This window comes from Staurois parvus, unplaced genomic scaffold, assembly GCF_062004578.1.
Source record: "Staurois parvus isolate SC_StPar_1 unplaced genomic scaffold, SC_StPar_1.0 ptg000697l, whole genome shotgun sequence".
NCBI classification, from domain to species: Eukaryota; Metazoa; Chordata; class Amphibia; order Anura; family Ranidae; genus Staurois; species Staurois parvus.
In genome coordinates, this window is record NW_028318493.1 from 4,694,024 (window position 1) to 4,714,441 (window position 20,418).

The 20,418-nt window shown below is 43.5% G+C and overlaps 1 non-coding gene across 1 annotated transcript; it reads left to right on the top strand.

The window, feature by feature from the left end:
• The first annotated feature begins 19,543 nt into the window (after positions 1-19,543).
• LOC149446093 (U6 spliceosomal RNA) lies at positions 19,544-19,651 on the top strand. The gene has a single exon (XR_016306270.1). It is a non-coding gene; the product is annotated as a U6 spliceosomal RNA (small nuclear RNA).
• Positions 19,652-20,418: the final 767 nt, after the last annotated feature.

Genomic DNA, 20,418 nt, shown 5'->3' on the forward strand with positions numbered 1-20,418 from the left:
AAACACTACTAACAGCCTATGTGTACATGGACACAGGCCTTTATGGAGTTGACTTTAGGAGGCTTGGCAAAAAAAATGCCAAAAGCTCCTAAACTCGAGTTTAACAGCTACTCCTGTACATGAGCCCTAAATGTTCTCTGTACAGCACTATGGAATATGTTGGAGCTATATAAATGTATAATAATAAGAGTGTGTGACCAGGGGCGGACTGACAACTCATGGGGCCCCCACGCAATAGGGGATCATGGGGCCCCTGTGTCCTTGCCCAAACTCAAAAAAGCCTATGAAAAAGGTACCAGGGGCATCTCATGGGGCCTCCAACTGACCCCGGGCCCTCGGGCAGTGCCCGAGTTTCCAAATGGTCAGCCCGCCCCTGTGTGTGACTGAGGTCGAGATCAGGGGCGGACTGACCATTTGGAAACTCGGGCACTGCCCGAGGGCCCGGGGTCAGTAGGGGGCCCCATGAGATGCCCCTGTTACCTTTTTCATATAACCTTTTTTGAGTTTGGGCAAGGAAACAGGGGCCCCATGATTCCCTATTGCCCGGGGGCCCCATGAGTTGTCAGTCCGCTCCTGGTAGAGATGGTAGAGTGTAAGATCCTCTGGTACAGAGACTGATGTGAATGGCTCAGTGCTCTCTGTACAACACTATGGAACAGGGGCAGACTGACCATTCGAGCACTCGGGCACTGCCTGAGGGTCTGGAGTCAGTAGGGGGCCCCATGAGATGCTCCTGGTACCTTTTTATAGGCTTTTTTTGGGTGTGCTTTGAGTGTGGGCAAGGACACAGGGGCCCCATGATCCCCTATTGCCCAGGGGCCCCATGAGTTGTTAGTCCGCCCCTGCTACGGAATATGTCAAAGATATATTAATGTATACTAATAATAATCTGACTGAGGTGGGACATTAGAATGTAAGCTCCTCTGGTGCAGAGATTGATGTGAGTGGCTCAGTGTTCTCTGTACAGCACTACGGAATATGTCAGAGCTATATAAATGTATAATAATAATAGTGTGTGACTGTGGTAGGGATGGTAGAGTGAAAGCTCCTCTGGTACAGAGACTGATGTGAATGGCTCAGTGTTCTCTGTACAACACTATGGTATATGTCAGAGCTATATAAATGTATAATAATAGTGTGTGACTGTGGTAGGGATGGTAGAGTGAAAGCTCCTCTGGTACAGAGACTGATGTGAATGGCTCAGTGTTCTCTGTACAGCACTACGGAATATATCAGAGATATATAAATGTATAATAATAATAAAAATAAAAATTATTCCTGCGCCAAAGAAAACTACTACAGGATCTACACTGCTGCGCACTGTGAAAAAACACAAATAATAACAGGTATAAATAAACAGCGCAAACATAGACCTCTACATACAATTAATATATAAAGTGTATATTATTCCTAAATATATCATAAATCATGTTAATAGTGAATGTCCACCAAAATAAACACCAAAAAGTTTGTGAAATATGAACAATTCATGTAAAATATAAAATTCAAAAAATTCTGCGGATGCAGAGAGACTTCCACCTTCCACCCGTGCAAACCAACATCAAATACACTCACCAGATTTTGGTGAATGGGACGCCTTTAAGGGATCCTAAACCCTCTTTAGTGTCCACTCTATAGGATTCCTCACCATCAGAATAGGCTCCACCGTTCAACCAGGAGGAAAAAAACTCAAATAGTGTAATAATGCCAATTGATAGTATTAATAAAATCAAAGATTAAGGCCACTCACATTTCAGCCACTTTAATTAGGCACATTTATTAAAACAACCTCTTCCAGATGGACAATGAGTAATATACAGCCTCCTCAGGAATCTCACATCACAGCTCCAGGATACAGCAGACGATCCACAGAGAAACCCATACACAGATCCCAAAGATGGCCGCTGGAACGCACCGCTCGGCGTGCGCTCCACTCACCGGAGAACGCCCGATGGGAGGGGCGAAACGCGTTGACGCATTTCCTGTCTATACCTCATACGTCTGACGTCACTTCCGGTGAGTGGAGCACACGCCGAGCGGTGCGTTCCAGCGGCCATCTTTGGGATCTGTGTATGGGTTTCTCTGTGGATCTTCTGCTGTATCCTGGAGCTGTGATGTGAGATTCCTGAGGAGGCTGTATATTACTCATTGTCCATCTGGAAGAGGTTGTTTTAATAAATGTGCCTAATTAAAGTGGCTGAAATGTGAGTGGCCTTAATCTTTGATTTTATTAATACTATCAATTGGCAATATTACACTATTTGAGTTTTTTTCCTCCTGGTTGAACGGTGGAGCCTATTCTGATGGTGAGGAATCCTACAGAGTGGACACTAAAGAGGGTTTAGGATCCCTTTAAATCCCTAAAAGGCGTCTTATTCACCAAAATCTGGTGAGTGTATTTGATGTTGGTTTGCACGGGTAGAAGGTGGAAGTCTCTCTGCATCTGAAGAATTTTTTGAATTTTATATTTTACACGAATTGTTCATATTTCACGAACTTTTTGGTGTTTATTTTGGTGGACATTCACTATTAACATGATTTATTATGCACTTTATATATTAATTGTATGTAGAGGTCTATGTGTGCGCTGTTTATTTATACCTGTTATAATAATAATAGTTTGCGACTGAGGTGGGACATTAGAGTGTAAGCTCGTCTGGTGCAGAGACTGATGTGAATGGCTCAGTGTTCTCTATACAACACTCCGGAATATGTCAGATATATTAATGTATACTAATAATAATACTGTGTGAATGATGGGACATTAGAGTGTAAGCTCCTCTGGTACAGACACTGATGTGACTGGCTCAGTGTTCTCTATACAACACTCCGGAATATGTCAGATATATTAATGTATACTAATAATAATACTGTGTGAATGATGGGACATTAGAGTGTAAGCTCCTCTGGTGCAGAGACTGCTGTGACTGTTTTCTGTGATTTGTACTGATGACAGGAGGACCTCTTATATCTCATGCTGTAAGTGGACCTCTATGTTCTGTGTGTAGCACATAGAAAATCCCACCATTAGTCGGTAGAAGATACGTCACACGCTGATTGTAAACCTGGAAGCACTTTTCTGCTTCATGATTATTTTAAACTCTATATGTTGCTGGAAAACGATTGTTTGGTTGGGCGGTGTCGCCCGTGCTCCCTCGGCACCTTGTCTTCATCGCCTAGAGGGAATTGTGGGCCTTCAGGAATCATACCGGAGAACAAGATCCAGACAAGAAGCGATGTATTAAGAAGAGTTTTGTAAGACTACAAGAAGTTTGCACTGATTGATTATGCATTAAGGGTTTTATATGTGGGTCATTGAGGAAATCCATGCATAATTCTGACTTAAACAGCGCAGAACTACCAGAGAGGAAAACTTCATGAGTATATCATGGAGATGTTTAAAGGAGAATCAACATCGCGGATACAAATCCGGGGAAGGAAAGCAGAAAAGCAGTGTAAGGATTTTGCAGACGAATGTTTTATTCCACAGGCTCTACAAAGCAAGGAAGATTTAAGTATTAGTTAAGGAAGGGGGTCTTTACAGTAAAAGCTCAGGGTGAGCCCAGCCAAGACTGATATTTTGGTGGATTCTGGCAGTCTATTCTATCTCTTAAGAACGCTATTGGTGGTCTGTTGGTGTTCCAGAGTCTACACACCTGCTGTACCTATTATGAGGGGTTCCCACTATCCATGCGCTGAGTTTTGGGGTCTACACTCCTTCTCTACCTACTGCAATGGGTTCCCACTATCCCTTTGCTTAGTTCCTGGGTCTACACACCTTCTGTGCCCATTATAAGGGGACACCATTCCTGTGCTGAGTTCTTGGATCTACATTCCTGCTGTGCCCATTATGAAGGGTTTCCACCATCCCTGTGCTGAGGTACTGGGTCTACACTCCTGCTGTGCCCATTATGAGGGGTTTCCACCATTCTTGTGCTGAGTTCTTGGATCTACACTCCTGCTGTGCCAATTATGAGTGGTTCCCACCATCCCTGTGCTGAGATCTTGGGTCTACACACCTACTGTGCCCATTATGAAGGGTTTCCACCATCCCTTTGCTAAGTTCTTGGGTCTACACTCCTGCTGTGCTCATTATGAGGGGTTCCCACAATTCTTGTGCTAAGTTCTTCGATCTCCATTCCCGCTGTGCCAATTATGAGGGGTTTCTACCAACCCTGTGCTGAGTTCTTGGGTCTACACACCTTCTGTGCCAATTATGAGGTGTTCCCACCATCCCAGTGCTGAGTTCTTGGGTCTACACACCTTCTGTGCCAATTATGAGAGGTTCCCACCATCCCTGTGCTGAGTTCTTGGGTCTACACTCCTGCTATGAAAATTATGAGGAGTTCCTACCATCCCTGTGCTGAGTTCCCGGGTCTACACACCTGATGTGCCAATTATGAGGGGTTCCCACCATCCCTTTGCTGAGTTCTTGGGTCTACACACCTGCTGTGCCAATTATGAGGGGTTCCCACCACCCCTGTGCTGAGTTCTTGGGTCTACACACCTGCTGTGCCAATTATGAGGGGTTCCCACCATTCCTATGCTGACTTCTTGGGTCTACACTCCAGCTGTGAAAATGATGAGGGGTTCCCACCATCCCTGTGCTGAGTTCTTGGGTCTACACTCCAGCTGTGAAAATGATGAGGGGTTCCCATCATCCTTGTGCTGAGTTCTCAGGTCTGTGTGACAGCTGTGCCCGTTATGGTGATCTTCCACCATCCCTGCTGAATTCATGTTTGTTTTATGTTAGAGAACATGTGCCAGGAGGAATTGGAGCACACAAGTGGTTGGGAACACCCAGAACTCCAATGTGGATAAGACCAGAGCTGAGAATTTAGGCAGAGAGATCGCATTGTTGGAATATACAAGATGCAGGTATAGGAAGCCCGGGGTGACTAAGCTCACCAGACTCCACCTATAAGTAAATATCACATTTGGGTGGCCTGATTATTGGGAATATAAAAATACTTAGTTGTCTCTCAACTAAGGATACATAGTGATAGTTATTAGGACACAGTATAGGAATATTTTGATACACATAATTGTTGCAGAAATTTGTTTTTTTTTTGTGGTGATGTATTTTGCCTTTACTTTTCCTTCCTCTGGAGGTTGACAAACCAACATCTATTTTCACTGTAAGTCATGTATGTAAGGCTCGGTTCACACTGCTGCGACCCCACAGTCATGCGACCACCAATGTGACTTTGCATTGCGACTTTGTGACTTGAATGCGAGTTTGATGTTTTGGGACTTTGGATTAAAAACCCTCTGAAGTTGCAGCGATAAGACAAGATACAACTACTTTGCTACTTTTGTGATTTTAACATTGCAGTCTATGGCACTCATGTCCCACCAAACACACAGAAAAGTAGTGCGGGAACTATTTGTATTGTCACTGTGACCCAGGGGCAGACTGACCATTTGGAAACTCGGGCACTGCCCGAGGGCCCGGGGTCAGTAGGGGGCCCCATGAGATGCCCCTGGTACCTTTTTCATAGGCTTTTTTGAGTTTGGGCAAGGACACAGGGGCCCCTGATCCCCTATTGCCCGGGGGCCCCATGAGTTGTCAGTCCACCCCTGCTGTGATCTAAATGGCACCCCCTGAAACAGGGGTGGACTGACAACTCATAGGGCCCCTGGACAAAAGGGGATCATGGGGCCCCTGTGTCCTTGCCCAAACTCAAAAAAGCCTATGAAAAAGGTACCAGGGGCATCTCATTTGTCCCCCTTACTGACCCTGGGCCCTCGGGCAGTGCCCAAGTTTCCAAATGGTCAGTCCGCCCCTGCCCTGATATTATTGTGTTTTACTTGTCTTGCGACTTTCTGTGCTGCAGGTTGCAGCAAGTTGCACCAGAAATCGCAGCAGAGTGAACCAGGGCTAAGGCATTACACAAATCAATAGGTCACAGATTAGATTTTTTTTATTTTTCAATCTGCGTAAGAAAATTACAACAACATCCTTATATTTTGGTTTACAGAAAGTTTTAATATGCAAAAACAATTATAATTAACCCCTTCCCTCCTGAGGATTTACCCCCCTTCCTGACCAGGCCAATTTTTGCAATACGGCGATAAAATACATTAACTGACAATTAATTGATATTTGATTGCCTCTGCGTTTTTTAATTTTTGTGCTATAAAAAATACCGACATTTTTGAGAACAAAACTATATTTTTGACTTTATGCTATAAAAAATTTTATTTCATCATAAATTCGGGTCAAATGTATTCTGCTCCGTGTCTTTGCTAAACAAAAATCCCAATACATGTAAATTAATTGGTTTACGTGAAAGTTATAGCGTCTACAAATGGCCGTATAGATACTGGACTTTTTATTTATTTATTTATACCAGTAATGACAACAATCAGAGACTTATAATGGGACTGCGGCAGGCATTCTGACACTGGGGTGGGGGGGGAGGAACTGACTAACTACCGCTGACATCCCCAGTGACACCAATACAGTGATCAGTGCTAATAAAAAGCGCTGACACTGTACTAATTGCACTGGGTAGGAAGGGGTTAACATCTGGGGCAATCAAAGGGTTAACTGTGTGCTGTTTTACACCATGTGCTGTGTGTGTTTTACTAGGGAAACGTGTTGCTGTGTATTTCTCTGCTGTGCAGAAGGGTTCATGAGGGAATAACACAAAGTGCAGGAGTCAGGGGTAAGTAATGCAAAGATCAGGAGTAATAAATGCAGAGTTCAGAGGTCAGGAGTAAGTAACAGAGTGCAGGGGTCAGGAGTAAGAAATCCTGAGTTCAGAGGTCAGGAGTAAGTAACAGAGTGCAGGGGTCAGGAGTGAGTAACGCAAAGTTCAGTGGTGAGTTGCAAGTAACACAGAGTTTAGAAGTCAGTGGTATATAAGACTGAGTTCCGGGGACAGAAGAAGGTAAAGCAGAGTTCAGAGGTCAGTAGCAAAAAACTCAGAGTTTAGAGGTCAAAAGTAAGCAATGTAAAGTTCAAAAGTCAGTAGTATGTTAAGCAAAGTGCAGAAGTTAGGATTAAGCAACTCAGAATTTAGCAGTATATAACACAGATTTCAGAGATCAGGAGTACGTGACCCAGAAAGCAATAGTAAGCAATGCAGAGTGCAGGGGTCATGAGCGAGTAACACAGAATGCAGGGGTCCAGAGTAACTCAGAAGTCAAGAGTACATATCGCAGAGTGCAGAGGTAGGGGTACTGCATAGTGCAGGGGTCAGGCCTATGTAACCTAGAGCTCAGAAGTAAGGCAGTGTTCAGAGGTCATGAGTGAGTAACACAGAGTGCGGGAGTAAATACCTCATAATGCAGAGCCCAGGGTCAGGAGTTTGTAAGTCAGGGTGCAGGGGTCAAAAAGGGTAGCATAGAGTGCAGGGGTCAGAAGTAAGCAACTGAGACTGCAGGGGTCAAGATTGAATGATGCAGGGGTCAGGATGGAATGACACAGAGTGCAGAGATCAGAAGCAAGCAACTGAGACTGCAGGGGTCAGGATTGAATGATGCAGGGGTCAGGATGGAATGACACAGAGTGCAGGGGTCAGGATGGAATGACACAGAGTGCAGGGGTCAGAAATAAGTAGCTTAGACTGCAAGGGTCAAAAGTAATACAGTCTTCAAAGGTAATGCAGAATGCAGGGGTTAGGAGTAAGCAACTAGCACTTTTCTCAGCTTTGCATTGTCTATTGCTCCTCTGATCTGAAGTCGGGAAGGTTTTATATCTTATAAAAGCAGCCACAGCCTAAGTAAAATAGCCAATGCCCTGCCAGCATGCTGCAGAGAAGGATCATTGATCTCTAAATGGTTGTGCTACAAAGGTCTGTTAGAACTAAGACTCTCCAACCAGGATGGAGCATGAGCTTTGTTAATTGGAAAGCTTTAGATCTGACTCAACACAGAGTGAGTCGGATCTCTGCAGAGAGACCACTGCTTTCACACGGGATCCTTCTCTACAGCATTGTCAGGGATTAGTAGCAAGGATTGGCCAGATCTGTGTAGGTACACTTAGGAAACTGAGACCAGACTATATGTAGTAAAGTAAGTTTATCAATAGTAAAACAAAAGGCAGCCAAACTCCAGAAACCAGGAAACACAGCAAACATGAAGTGAACCACAACCATGTAACAAAATACCTAACTAGCAACCTAACTAACAAGCAGCCTAACAAACAAACAAACAACACGGATAAGCAGACTAATACCTGTGATGCAAGGAGGAGGGGGGTGGGGGGGCACCAGGACAGGGAGTCAGGAACAAAGAGACCAGATACAAGGCAGCAGGGTACAGGATATAGGGCAAGAGCAAGATCAGTAGCAGGGTCAGGATAAAGAGCAAATAGTATCTGGCTAGCAGAGCAAACACTGAAGCGAGAGGTACTAATAGAGGAGGGACTAAATACCCTCACAGTAGCCAACATCAGGCGTAAACTGATCATTGAGATCTGCAGGCTTATGGGAGACATCAGCTGGTGGACATTGGAACTCCATTGTATCCTCTCTGGGATACAGTGACACCAGCAGGTGAACCAGGTCCTTAAAAGCATGCTGGCAGGGGACAGGCTTTTTCTATTTAGATTGTGTCTACTTTCTGCTTTGTAAAACATTGCACACCTTTCGTTTTGATGCATTTATTATTATATTTATCTTTTTTTAAAAAAAAAAAACTGAAAGACCATTTGGGGTTAAAGATACTATATATATATATATATATATACAGTATATATATATATAAATAAAATGAGGAACAGATAAATAATTTCAGAACTTTTTCCACCTTTAATGTGACCTATAAACTGTACAACTCAGTTTAAAAACAAACTGAAATCTTTTAGGGGGGGTAAACAAAAACAACTAAAATAATGTGGTTGCATAACTGTGCACACCCTCTTATAACTGTGGATGTAGCTGTGTTCAGATTCACATTCAAAATCATGTTAAGTAGGAGTCAGTACACACCTGCCATCATTTAAAGTGCCTCTGATTAACCCTAAATAAAGTTCAGCTGTTCTAGTAGGTCTTTCCTGACATTTTCTTAGTCGCATCCTACAGCAAAAGCCATGGTCTGCAGAGAGCTTCCAAAGCCTCAGAGGGATGTCATTGTTAAAAGGTATCAGTCAGGAGAAGGGTACAAAAGAATTTCCAAGGCATTATATATACCATGGAACACAGTGAAGACCGTCATCATCAAGTGGAGAAAATATGGCACAACAGTAACATTACTAAGAACTGGACGTCCCTCCAAAATGGATGAAAAGACAAGAAGAAAACTGGTCTGGGAGGCTGCCAAGAGGCCTACAGCAACATTAATGGAGCTGCAGGAATATCTGGCAAGCACTGGCTGTGTGGTACATGTGACAACAATCTCCCGTATCCTTCATATGTCTGGGCTATGGGGTAGAGTGGCAAGACGGAAGCCTTTTCTTACGAAGAAAAACATCCAAGCCCAGCTAAATTTAGCAAAAACACATCTGAAGTCTCCCAAAAGCATGTGGGAAAATGTGTTATGGTCTGATGAAACCAAGGTTCAACTTTTTGACCATAATTCCAGAAGATATGTTTGGTGCAAAAACAACACTGCACATCACCAAAAGAACACCATACCCACAGTGAAGCATGGTGGTGGTAGCATCATAATTTGGGGCTTTTTTTTTCAACTGGAACTGGGGCCTTAGTCAAGGTAGAGGGGATTATGAACAGTTCCAAATACCAGTCAATATTGGCACAAAACCTTCAGGCTTCTGCTAGAAAGCTGAACATGAAGAGGGACTTCCTTCTTTCAGCATGACAACAACCCAAAGCATACATCCAAATCAACAAATGAATGGCTTCACCAGATGAAGATTCAAGTTTTGGAATGGCCCAGCCAGAGCCCAGACCTGAATCCAATCGAAAATCTGTGGGGTGATCTGAAGAGGGCTGCGCACAGGAGATGCCCTCACAACCTGACAGATTTGGAGTGTTTTTGCAAAGAAGAGTGGGCAAATATTGCCAAGTCAAGATGTGCCATGCTGATAGACTCAGACACAAAAAGACTGAGTGCTGGAATCAAATCAAAAGGGGCTTCAACAAAGTATTAGTTTAAGGGTGTGCACACTTATGCAACCATATTATTTTAGTTTTTTATGTTTACTTCCCTCCATCTAAAAGATTTCAGTTTGTTGTTCAACTGAGTTGTACAGTTTATAGGTTACATTAAAGGTGGAAAAAGTTCTAATATGATTTATTTTTGTCTCATTTTTTTACATCACAGAAACCTGACATTTTAACAGGGGTGTGTAGACTTTTTATACCCACTGTATATATATATACTGCTCAAAAAAATGAAAGGAACACTTTGTAATCAGAGTCTAGCATAAAGTCAATGAAACTCCCGGGATATTGATCTGGTCAGTTAAGTAGCAGAGGGGGTTGGTAATCAGTTTCAGCTGCTTTGGTGTAATGAAATTAACAAGCGCACTAGATGGTCAACAAGGAGACGACCCCCAAAACAGGAATGGTTATACAGCTGGAGGTCACTGACATTTTTTTCCCTATTCATGTTTTCTGACTGTTTTTCACTAGTTTTGCATTTGGCTAGGGTCAGTGTCACTACTGGTAGCATGAGGCGATACCTGGACCCTACAGTGGTTGCACAGGAAGGCCAACTCCTCCAGGATGGCACCTCAATACGTACCATTGCCAGAAGGTTTGCTGTATCTTCCAGCACAGTCTCAAGAGTATGGAGGAGATTCCTGGAGACAGGCAGTTACTCTAGGAGAGATGGACAGGACCGTAGAAGGTCCTTAACCCATCAGCAGGACCGGTATCTGCTCCTTTGTGCAAGGAGAAACAGGGTGAGCACTGCCAGAGCCCTACAAAATGACCTCCAGCAGGCCACTGGTGTGAATGTCTCTGACCAAACAATCAGAAACAGATTTTATGAGGCTGGCCTCAGGGTCTGACGTCATCCAGTGGGCCCTGTGCTCACTGCCCGGCACCATAGAGCTCGACTGGCATTTGCCACTGAACACCAGAATTGGCAGGTTCACCACTGGTGCCCTGTGCTTTTCACATATTGTGATGAAATCCTTGGACCCATTGTCAGACCCTACACTGGTGCAGTGGGTCCTGGGTTCCTCCTGGTGCACGACATTGCCCAGCCTTATGTGATGAGAGCATGCAGTCAGTTCCTGAAGGCTGAAGAAATTGATACCATTGAATGGCCCCCACACTCGCCTGACCTAAATCCAATAGAACGCCTCTGGGATATCATGTTTTGGTCAATCTGACGCTGCCAGGTTGCACCTCAGACTGTCTAGGAGCTCAGTGATGCCCTGGTCCAGATCTGGGAGGAAATACCCCAGGACCAGGGGCGGACTGACCATTTGGAAACTCGGGCACTGCCCGAGGGCCCGGGGTCAGTATGGGGCCCCATGAGATGCCCCTGGTACCTTTTTCATAGGCTTTTTTGAGTTTGGGCAAGGACACAGGGGCCCCATGATCCCCTATTGCCCGGGAGCCCCATGAGTTGTCAGTCCGCCCCTGCCCAGGACACCATCCGTCCTCTCATTAGGAGCATGCCCCGACATTGTCAGGCATGCATATAAGCACGTGGGGACCATACAGACTACTGAGGACCATTCTGAGTTGCTGCAATGAAATTTCAGCAAAATGGACTAGCCTGCTGCATCATTTTTTCACTTTGATTTTCGTGGTGTCTTTGAACCCAGTGCATATCAGTATAGATATCCAGCAGGAGATTTTTCCCCATTGAGATCCGATGTATTTTCAAAGTGTTCCTTTAATTTTTGTGAGCAGTGTGTATATATATATATATATTTGATCAGGGTTCAACTTTAGAAAAAATCTTTTCATAGTAATTGCAATAAATGGCACCTTGATGGAAGCTTCCTCCACAAGCCTCCATCTAGCTAACAAGCTGTTCTGGCACGTTTGGTATAATGGGCATCGAGGAAGATTTTCCTCCCTCGCCTGGAAGAGCCCGAAGAGCGCCATCATTAGAATTGCAGGGATAACCTGTGGGAGCCGGTGATTTGGGCATATTTTATTTAACCAGTTTAGTGACGACTAATATTCAGGAATGGTGATCTGGAGCAGAATTACAATTTTCAGGGTCAAACAGGGATTTTGATTTTTCAGAGCGCTGTAAAGTCTCATGAGCGGTCGTTAAAAATAAATGAGAAAATAGGTTATCCCGGAGTCATTGTACAAGAAAATCAATAAGCTGCGTCTATTCACTTGGGCTATCAAAATCCTTGAAATTTGAACAAAAGTTTCACGTTCGGTGTGCTGACGGTTTTTTGAAATGTAAGTGGTATGGGCTCGGCGGAGAGAAATTCATTGTTCTATGTCTTTCCGACAGGAGGTACAACCTTGTCGAGCTTTGATGTGAAGCGTTAGGAGCCCCACATGTGAGACGGCAACGTCGATCTTTAAATAGCTCCTTGAAAGTCAATACAAATTGTGAAATTATGTGCCAGATCAGCAGGCTTTGAGAGTGAGGAGAGTCCGGCCCTACAGACAACTTGATTAGCGCCTCTTGGATGCTCCATAAATAACTACTAAGCTAGACTTTCCTATATAGGTTCCTCCCACATCAGGACATTTGCTCCATAGTCATCCAGTTGTGACCACCCATGATCCTAAAATAGGACAAGAAGCCTCTTTTTTTTTTATTTTACGATGAAATTGAATTATGTATTTTAGGTTTGGATGTCTGCCTGAATGGTTTTCTTGTGTTGTTGCTTCCAAAACCTTACTTTTTTGAAGCTGTAGTTTTAAGTTGACTGATGTAGCTATCAAGCTGAAACAGTTCAGTGTAAATTGAATAGCTGTATATTTAGGCTATATCTGGGCTATAAGCCAGAGGTTCTGGATGGACAGTTGAGTAAATGGCTCCATTTGCAGGCAGTATGCAGCTTATACACCATAGGTTCTGAATGTACAACTGGATAAATGGTTCTTTATGTAGACAGTATCTAGGCTATAAATCAACAGTTCTGGATGGACAGTTGGGTAAATGGCTCCATGTGTAGGCTTTATCCAAGGTATAAACCAGTGGCTCTTGAGGTACAACTGGATAAATTATAGTTTTATATGTAGGCTACAACAATGCTATAAACCAGCAATTCTGGATGGAAAGTTGGGTAAATTACTTTATATTTAGGCTTATCTGGGCTATAAACCAGCACCTCTAGATGGACAGTTGGGTATATGGCTCTATATTTAGAATGTATCTATGCTACAGACCAGAGATTCTGGATGTACAGCTAGATAAATGTCTCTATATATTTGCACCCTGAAAACCCATCTCTTCAGGGAAGCCTACCCCACCCCCTGCAAACTTGCCGACTTCCTCCACTCTTCCTACCACTCCATCCCCCACAGCTATCTCCTCCTGTGCCACCACCCCCTCCCTCCTAGATTGTAAGCTCCAAGGAGCAGGGCCCTCAATCCCCTCATGTTTTGCATTGTATTGGTATTGTTCTGTCACATGTTCTGTCCCCCTTTGTAATGTACAGCGCTGAGTGAACTATTGGCGCTTTATAAATACTGTATAATAATAATAATAATATATGTAGGCTGTGTCTATGCTATAAACCAGTGGTTCTAGATAGGCAGTTTGCTAAATGATGTTATATGTAGGCTTTTCTGAGGTATAAACCAGCATCTCCAGGTGGACAGCTGGGTACATGGCTCCATATGTAGACTGTGCCTATGCTATAAACCAATGGCTCTGGATGTACAATTGGACAAAAAGCCCTGTCATAGATAAAAGGATATGTTATGGGGGGAGTCCCTTCCTACTAGGGGCAGACGAGTTAACCAGGATTTGACAATAATAGTTGAGATTAGGCAATGGCATTGAGAGGAGTATTTTGTGGGTTCCAGAGGGACAGTAGTTTAAGAGAGGCAAGATATCCAGTCCTACTGAAGGATGAGAACTCATTGTGCCCACATTTTCTGAGTCCTTAAGTTGAGAGCAGTTAAAAGAACTGAGGCGTGGGTCTCAGAAGTCACCTGGTTTTCATCATACCAACCTGCAAGGAATGAGGAGTTTTGCTACTCAGAGGTCAACTGTTGCAGCCCCCTGACTCAGTCGAGCAAACAACTACCTCAGACTAAGTGCTGATATACTGTAATAGTCTCTTGCAGCTGGTGAAGTCACACAGGGACACTGGGCTTGGATATAGGTCAGACTGCATGGGTCCAGGCTAAGATACAGGCTGGTGTGGAAATGAAAAAACAAAAAGAGGGCGCAGCGGCCTAGTGCAGAAGCGGGACTATGTGCACTAGCCTGGAGGGGGCGTAAGTCCCTGCGCTCCACCTAAAGCCAATGGGAGCTCACTGGGTTACTTAGCATATATAAGAGAAGTGCAGACTCTTAGAGTGTTGGCTCTGAGGAAGAGGCTGAGTCCTCAAAACGCGTCAGCGAGTTGGTCATCCAGGGTTCCATCGTTGTGGACTCAGATGCTATATGGATTGAATGCCTATGTTTTATATGTCCACTATGAGTATGATACCTACTTTTTTATTCTTTCAATAAATATTTTTAAACGATAATGCAGTAGGTCGGTGCACCCTCTTTTTGTTTTTTCATTTGCATTTAGTGACTACCAAGGTCCGTTAAGGGCAGCAAGCAGTGCATATTCCAGAACATTCACATTGTCATTCTAGCCTCTGCTGAGTCCATCCCCAGCGCAGGAGTAAAGTATTCGCTGTGTTTGACAGGCTGGTGTGGGCAGGGTCACTGAAGCATGACACAGGCTGGAGTATTCAGAGTCAATGGAGCAGGATACAGCCTGGAATGTTCAGAGCCACTGGAGCAGGATACAGGCTAGAGTGTTTGGGACCACTTGAGCAGGGTACAGGTTGGAGATTACTGGAGGCTAAAGAGGCACTGTAGGCTCCAGCTACTAGCATGTGGACACACTGCTTGGATGTCAAGCCGCACTTCAGCTTGCCCTTTAAGACAGCGTTCCTTCCATAATTGGCTGTCATGGATGCAGAACCTTGAAGTCAATGGCTGCCCACAGAAGAGATCTGGCACTGGAGAATGGAACTTGTGAGTGTGCCAGGCTTTATATTGAGGCTGTATTCAGGATATAGACCAGCGGTTCTGGATGGGTAGTTGGATAAATGGCTGCATATGTAGGCTGTATCTGGACTAAAGACTGGAGCTCTGAATAACCTTATGACTATTGTCACCAGGTGAAAAAGTGAGGTTCCAATGATACCTGTCTAAGAGGTGATTTCCTCCTACATGCTGTTGTATCTCCAAGACAGGAACTTAAAAGAAATCTTCTTGGTGGTGCACAGACAGAAGAAAAAAAACCTGCTAGGGATTTTAACCTTTTCCTATCCAAAGCTAAATCTCAGACATGCTTTAATTATTTAGCTGTCAGATAAACTACTAGCATCAGCAGTTTCCCATTCACTAACATGGTACAAGTGTACATATTAGGGGCCTTGACCTCCTCCTGACTTTACCTATCTTCATGCTTGTTCCTGGCTTGTGACTGAAAGTATTGAGATTGAGAACAACCAGAAAACTAGTGTTCATCTAGCCATTAGTAGAAGATCCTTTAAGTCCTGTAAGTTTCAAGATGGGGCCTTCATGGATTGGACTTGTTTTTCCAGCACAGACCACAGATGCTTGATTAGATTGAGATCTGGAGAATTTGGAGGCCAACTCATTGTTGTGTTCTTCAAACCATTCTTGAGCCATTTTTGCAGGGTGCATTATCTTACTGAATGAAGTCGCTGCCATCAGAGAATACCGTTTCCATGAAGGGGTGTACGTGGTCAGCAACAATGTTTAGGTAGGTGTCAAAGTAAATCCACATGAATGGCAGGACCCAAGGTTTCCCTTTGCCGGGTTGTCTTCTAAATATAGTGCATCTTTGTGCCATCTCTTCACCAGGTAAGCAATACACACAAACCCAGCCATGATGTAAAAGAAAACGTGATTCATCAGACCAGCCCATCTTCTTCCATTGCTCCGTGGTCCAGTTCTGATGCTCAGCGGCCATTTGTAGGCAGTAGTGTATTTAGGTTTTGTGCTGCCCTAGGCAACACTAAAATTGGATGCCCCCCTCCGGGAGAGAGCCTGACATTGACCTACAATGCCCCTGCCCCCTCACCTGAGGGAACCATCCACTAACATACATTTCCCCCCACCCCCGGCGAGAGAGAGAGACACTCAACTTCACAGCTCTGGACATCCTTGGGAACCAGAGTCGGGCTCTGTATACACCATCAAGCAGCCCACAGCCTCTCTCGGATCCCACCTGGTCCCCATACTGCATGTGTCCCTTATTCTGTCCTTTGTTCTGGGGGGCAATGCTGCCCCCCTGAAAAGTGCCACCCTAGGCAAATGCCTTGTTTACCTTGTGGTAAATATGCCCTTGATTGTAGGCACTTTTGACTGTGGACACGGGTCAGCATGGACACCCTGACTGATCTGTGGCTACAGAGCCCCATTCACAACAAACTGAGATGTCCATTTTTTCTGCTTTCAACACATCAACTTCAGGAACAACATGTTTACATGCTGCTTAATATTTCCCACCAACTTTCAGATGCCATTGTAACAAGATAATCAATGTTACGAACTTAACCTGCCAGTGGTCATGAAGTTATGGCTGATTGGTGTATTTCATCCATTTAATTCCTAGAATGCACAGATAAATGTAGTAGACCGTTTAATTCCTGATAAATCCCTTATATATTTCATTACATTCACTATTTTTGTACTTCTCAGGATAAGTCTATAGTTTAGCGGTTGTGATTTGACTAGCAGATTAAAAAGATTTTCCACTTTCAGAGAGAAAGTGGGACACCTCTGTACTTACCCCCTGCTGATATTCAGTATGATGTCCCGCTTAGAACCCCCCACTGATCGGAATTTTTGCCGAAGCTGATGAGACACTCTGAGGCTACCACAGCTTGGAGTTGCACAGTTTTCCTTCAGCCGCTCCTTGGAAACCTGCCGCTTTTTCGATGGGATTCCGAGGCTGGACAGCACTTGAGGAACAAATCCCACCTTGGAAACCATTTGGGTTCTGTAGGTGGGCTGTGTGATGCCTGATGCAATGCTTAGCGGTAGTGATGAACACATTTTTATTTGCCCAAATATTTCCATGTTACGCTTTCGGATGTGGGCAAATTTTTCAATATACTTTAGAGAATCAAGACTTTTGTCAATTTCCCTTGTTACAAAACTGGTTATAACTCCTGAGCAGTGGTGGATCTCACTGGGAGAATTCAGGAGGCTCTCCAGGTCCAACACTCCCACACATGCTCATGGATTTTGGGCATACATAGTACGTTCAACAAAAGGTATTCAAGTACCTTGGGCGTACTTTGTACACTCTAGTCTTTCCCCTACCTGTGGTTACTGGCAATATATATATATATATATATATATATATATATATATATGCTTTTTGCAAGATAACAAAGCAAAATAGGACAGTAGTAAAATATGTCAATATACAACAGGAATTAGAGGAGACAACCTGATTATCATCACAACAGGTCCTAATAAAAATGTTGGCAAAATCATATTAACAGTCAGGTTCTGTTTTGTAATGCAGAAGCTCAGACGGAGGTTCCTCTTTGAATGCAGCCCACATACATCTTTTATTAGTTATTTTGATAAATACATTGTAAAATTATTATTGTCACAATCTCTTTATCTCACAAAGAGTTTATTGAGTTTCAAGGTAAGATACAGCGAACTTGAAAATAGAACATCAGTGTACAATTATCATTGATAATGTAAGGAAACCCAGAGGAGGAGACCCTCCCTTCCAAATAGGATACAGGTGGAACTACAATTCCAAAGTTCTGAGAAGGCTTGGATAATGAATAGAAGGTCCCATGTGAGTTTCTCAGCTATGAGGCCAATCAGTTTCGAATTGTAAAGCCTAAACGGGATTTCGTGCGCTGGTGCAGCGATTGGACCAGACATTTTAAATCTCTTTAGCTATATAGATTGGGACAATGTAAGTATAGAAAAAATGCACACAGGATTGGCATCAGGGCAGAGTGTTCTCCAGGTTTTGTTATTCTGGATCAGGGCCTGGAGCTTGAAGGCTTCAACGTGTCTTGGGTGGGATGAAGTCTTCAATGTTGTGTTTGGGTCTTGCTGGTGACCTGTAGGCCATGAGAGTGTGTCAGGAGAGAGCTGTGTGTTCCTGCCAAGAGACTGCACCGCATATTGGGAGGATTCCATGCCCACAGGACTTGGACAGCTGCAAGAGTCTAAGGAGACTGAGAAAGCTGGGGCGATTAACAAGCAAGAAATTTTAGGAATAATGAGAGAGCCCAAGTTGCTGGGAGAAACGTATCTAGAGGACAAGAGTGGGCCCATTCATTGAGGTGCTGCAGCAAGAGGCTGAGTGAGCCAAGATAGCCAGGGACCTGGGTCTGAACTAACCTGACAAGAGCAATGGTGCTGCATGTTGGCAGGTGCAGTCTGTACTCCCCACTGCAGGTGGTGATTGACCCAGAGCAGAAATGCAGCAAGGGAAGGAAGTCCTGGGGAACTTACCTCCTCTATGGGTACCTAGGAGCAGCTGTCTGATTGGATGCTGGAACTCTCCTGACCCCCATCTTGGGTGAGAGCAGAGATTATTTAAGTCCCTGCCCCCCTAAATTGATGCACATTTTATGCAAGTGGCTAGAATAGGGACAGGTTCCTTGCCTGTTAGGGACAGCACTTAGCAGCAGGGAAAGATTCTGGGGAGTAGGGAAAGTCCAGGGACTTTTCTTGTTGGGGTTAGACTGGGCAGGCCGCTCTTCCACTCCTCATTGCAGATGCTGTCAGCATCTCTATGAAGGCATGCCCGGTAAAGTGGGTGCAGGAACAGTGGGACCGATTGAAGAAAGCTAAACAAATAGTTTTGGACAGTCATAAAGACTTGGCAGAGGAAGGTGTCCTAGACCAGCTGCCGTTGCAATTAGGAGACCGGGTGTTGTTAAGAATCCAAAATGTGAAAGAGACAGTAAGCTGGAGCCCAAGTGGGAGCACAACCCCTATCAGGTGGAGAAACAACCATTCTCACCGACTCCTGTATATGATGTGGTCTCAGATAGACATGTGCAGTTCATTTCATTCCAATTTGAAATTCAGACTCATTTTCCCTTATTCGGAGATTTGGATGTATCTGAATTCTGAATTAACAATTTGAAACGAATCTGAAATAACAAAATGAAATTAGGCCGAAATTCGAATCGATTCAAATTTGAAAGCACCTTTGAAAACAAATTCAAATTCGAAAACAATACAAAACAAAGCACATTTGAAAACAAGAATAGAATAAAATAGAACAGAAAATAAACAGAAAATAATAAAATAGAATAGAAAATAAAAGAATATAGTAGAACAGAAAAGCAGAGAGGAAAAAAGAACAGAATGGAAAATAAAAGAATAGAACAGAATACAGTAGAAAATATTACAGTAAAACAGGACAAAATAGAAAGGAAAATAAAGGCATAGAAGAGAATAGAATCCATTAGAATAGAATAGAAAAGATTAGAATAGAAAATCAAAGGCCCTCGCTTCGGCAGGACATATACTAAAATCGAAACGATACAGAGAGGATTAGCATGGCCCCTGCGCAAGAATAGAAAATCAAAGACTAGAATAGAAAAGAATAGAATCAATTAGAATAGAATAGAAAAAATTAGAATAGAAATCAACGAATATAATAGAAAATATTAGTGTAAAAAAGAGCAAAATAGAACAGAAAATAAAGGAATAGTATAGAATAGATTAGAATAGAAAATCAATTAAAAGAATAGAAAAGAATAGAAAAGATTAGAGAAGAGAATCAAAGAATAAAATAGTATAGAAAAACAATAGAATAGAATAAAATAGAATATAACCGCCTTCCGAAATTTGAATTTTGAACAGAATGAATTTGAACAGAATATATTAGAATAGAAAATAATAGAAAAGAATAGAAAAAATTAGAGCAGACTAAAAGACTTTGCAAAAAATTGTGAGCTGCACTATGGTGACTAGAGATGAGCGAATCGAACATGACGAAGTGGAATTCGTTTCGAAGATTAGGAAATATTCGATTCGCGCCGAATCCGAAAATTAGCAAACTTCGGATGCACGAATCGAATTTTCCCAAAAATGGCGGCGACATGTGTGGCGACGGAGCGGGGATCTCTGGGAAGGCGCGCAGACAAGGCGCGCTGACCCATAATGCATTCATTCATGACATGTGATCGCATTAGCCAATCAGCAGCCAGCCAGCCAGCCAGCACTGTGTAATGGTGGAGCTATAAATCGCGGCCATCTTAGAATTCTCCATTAGCCTCCGGTCATTCAAGAGAGACAGACCTCTCTGTGTATTAGGGACAGAGTTAGGGCCACAGAGACTTTAGGGCCACAGAATCATTACTTAGGGCCACAGAA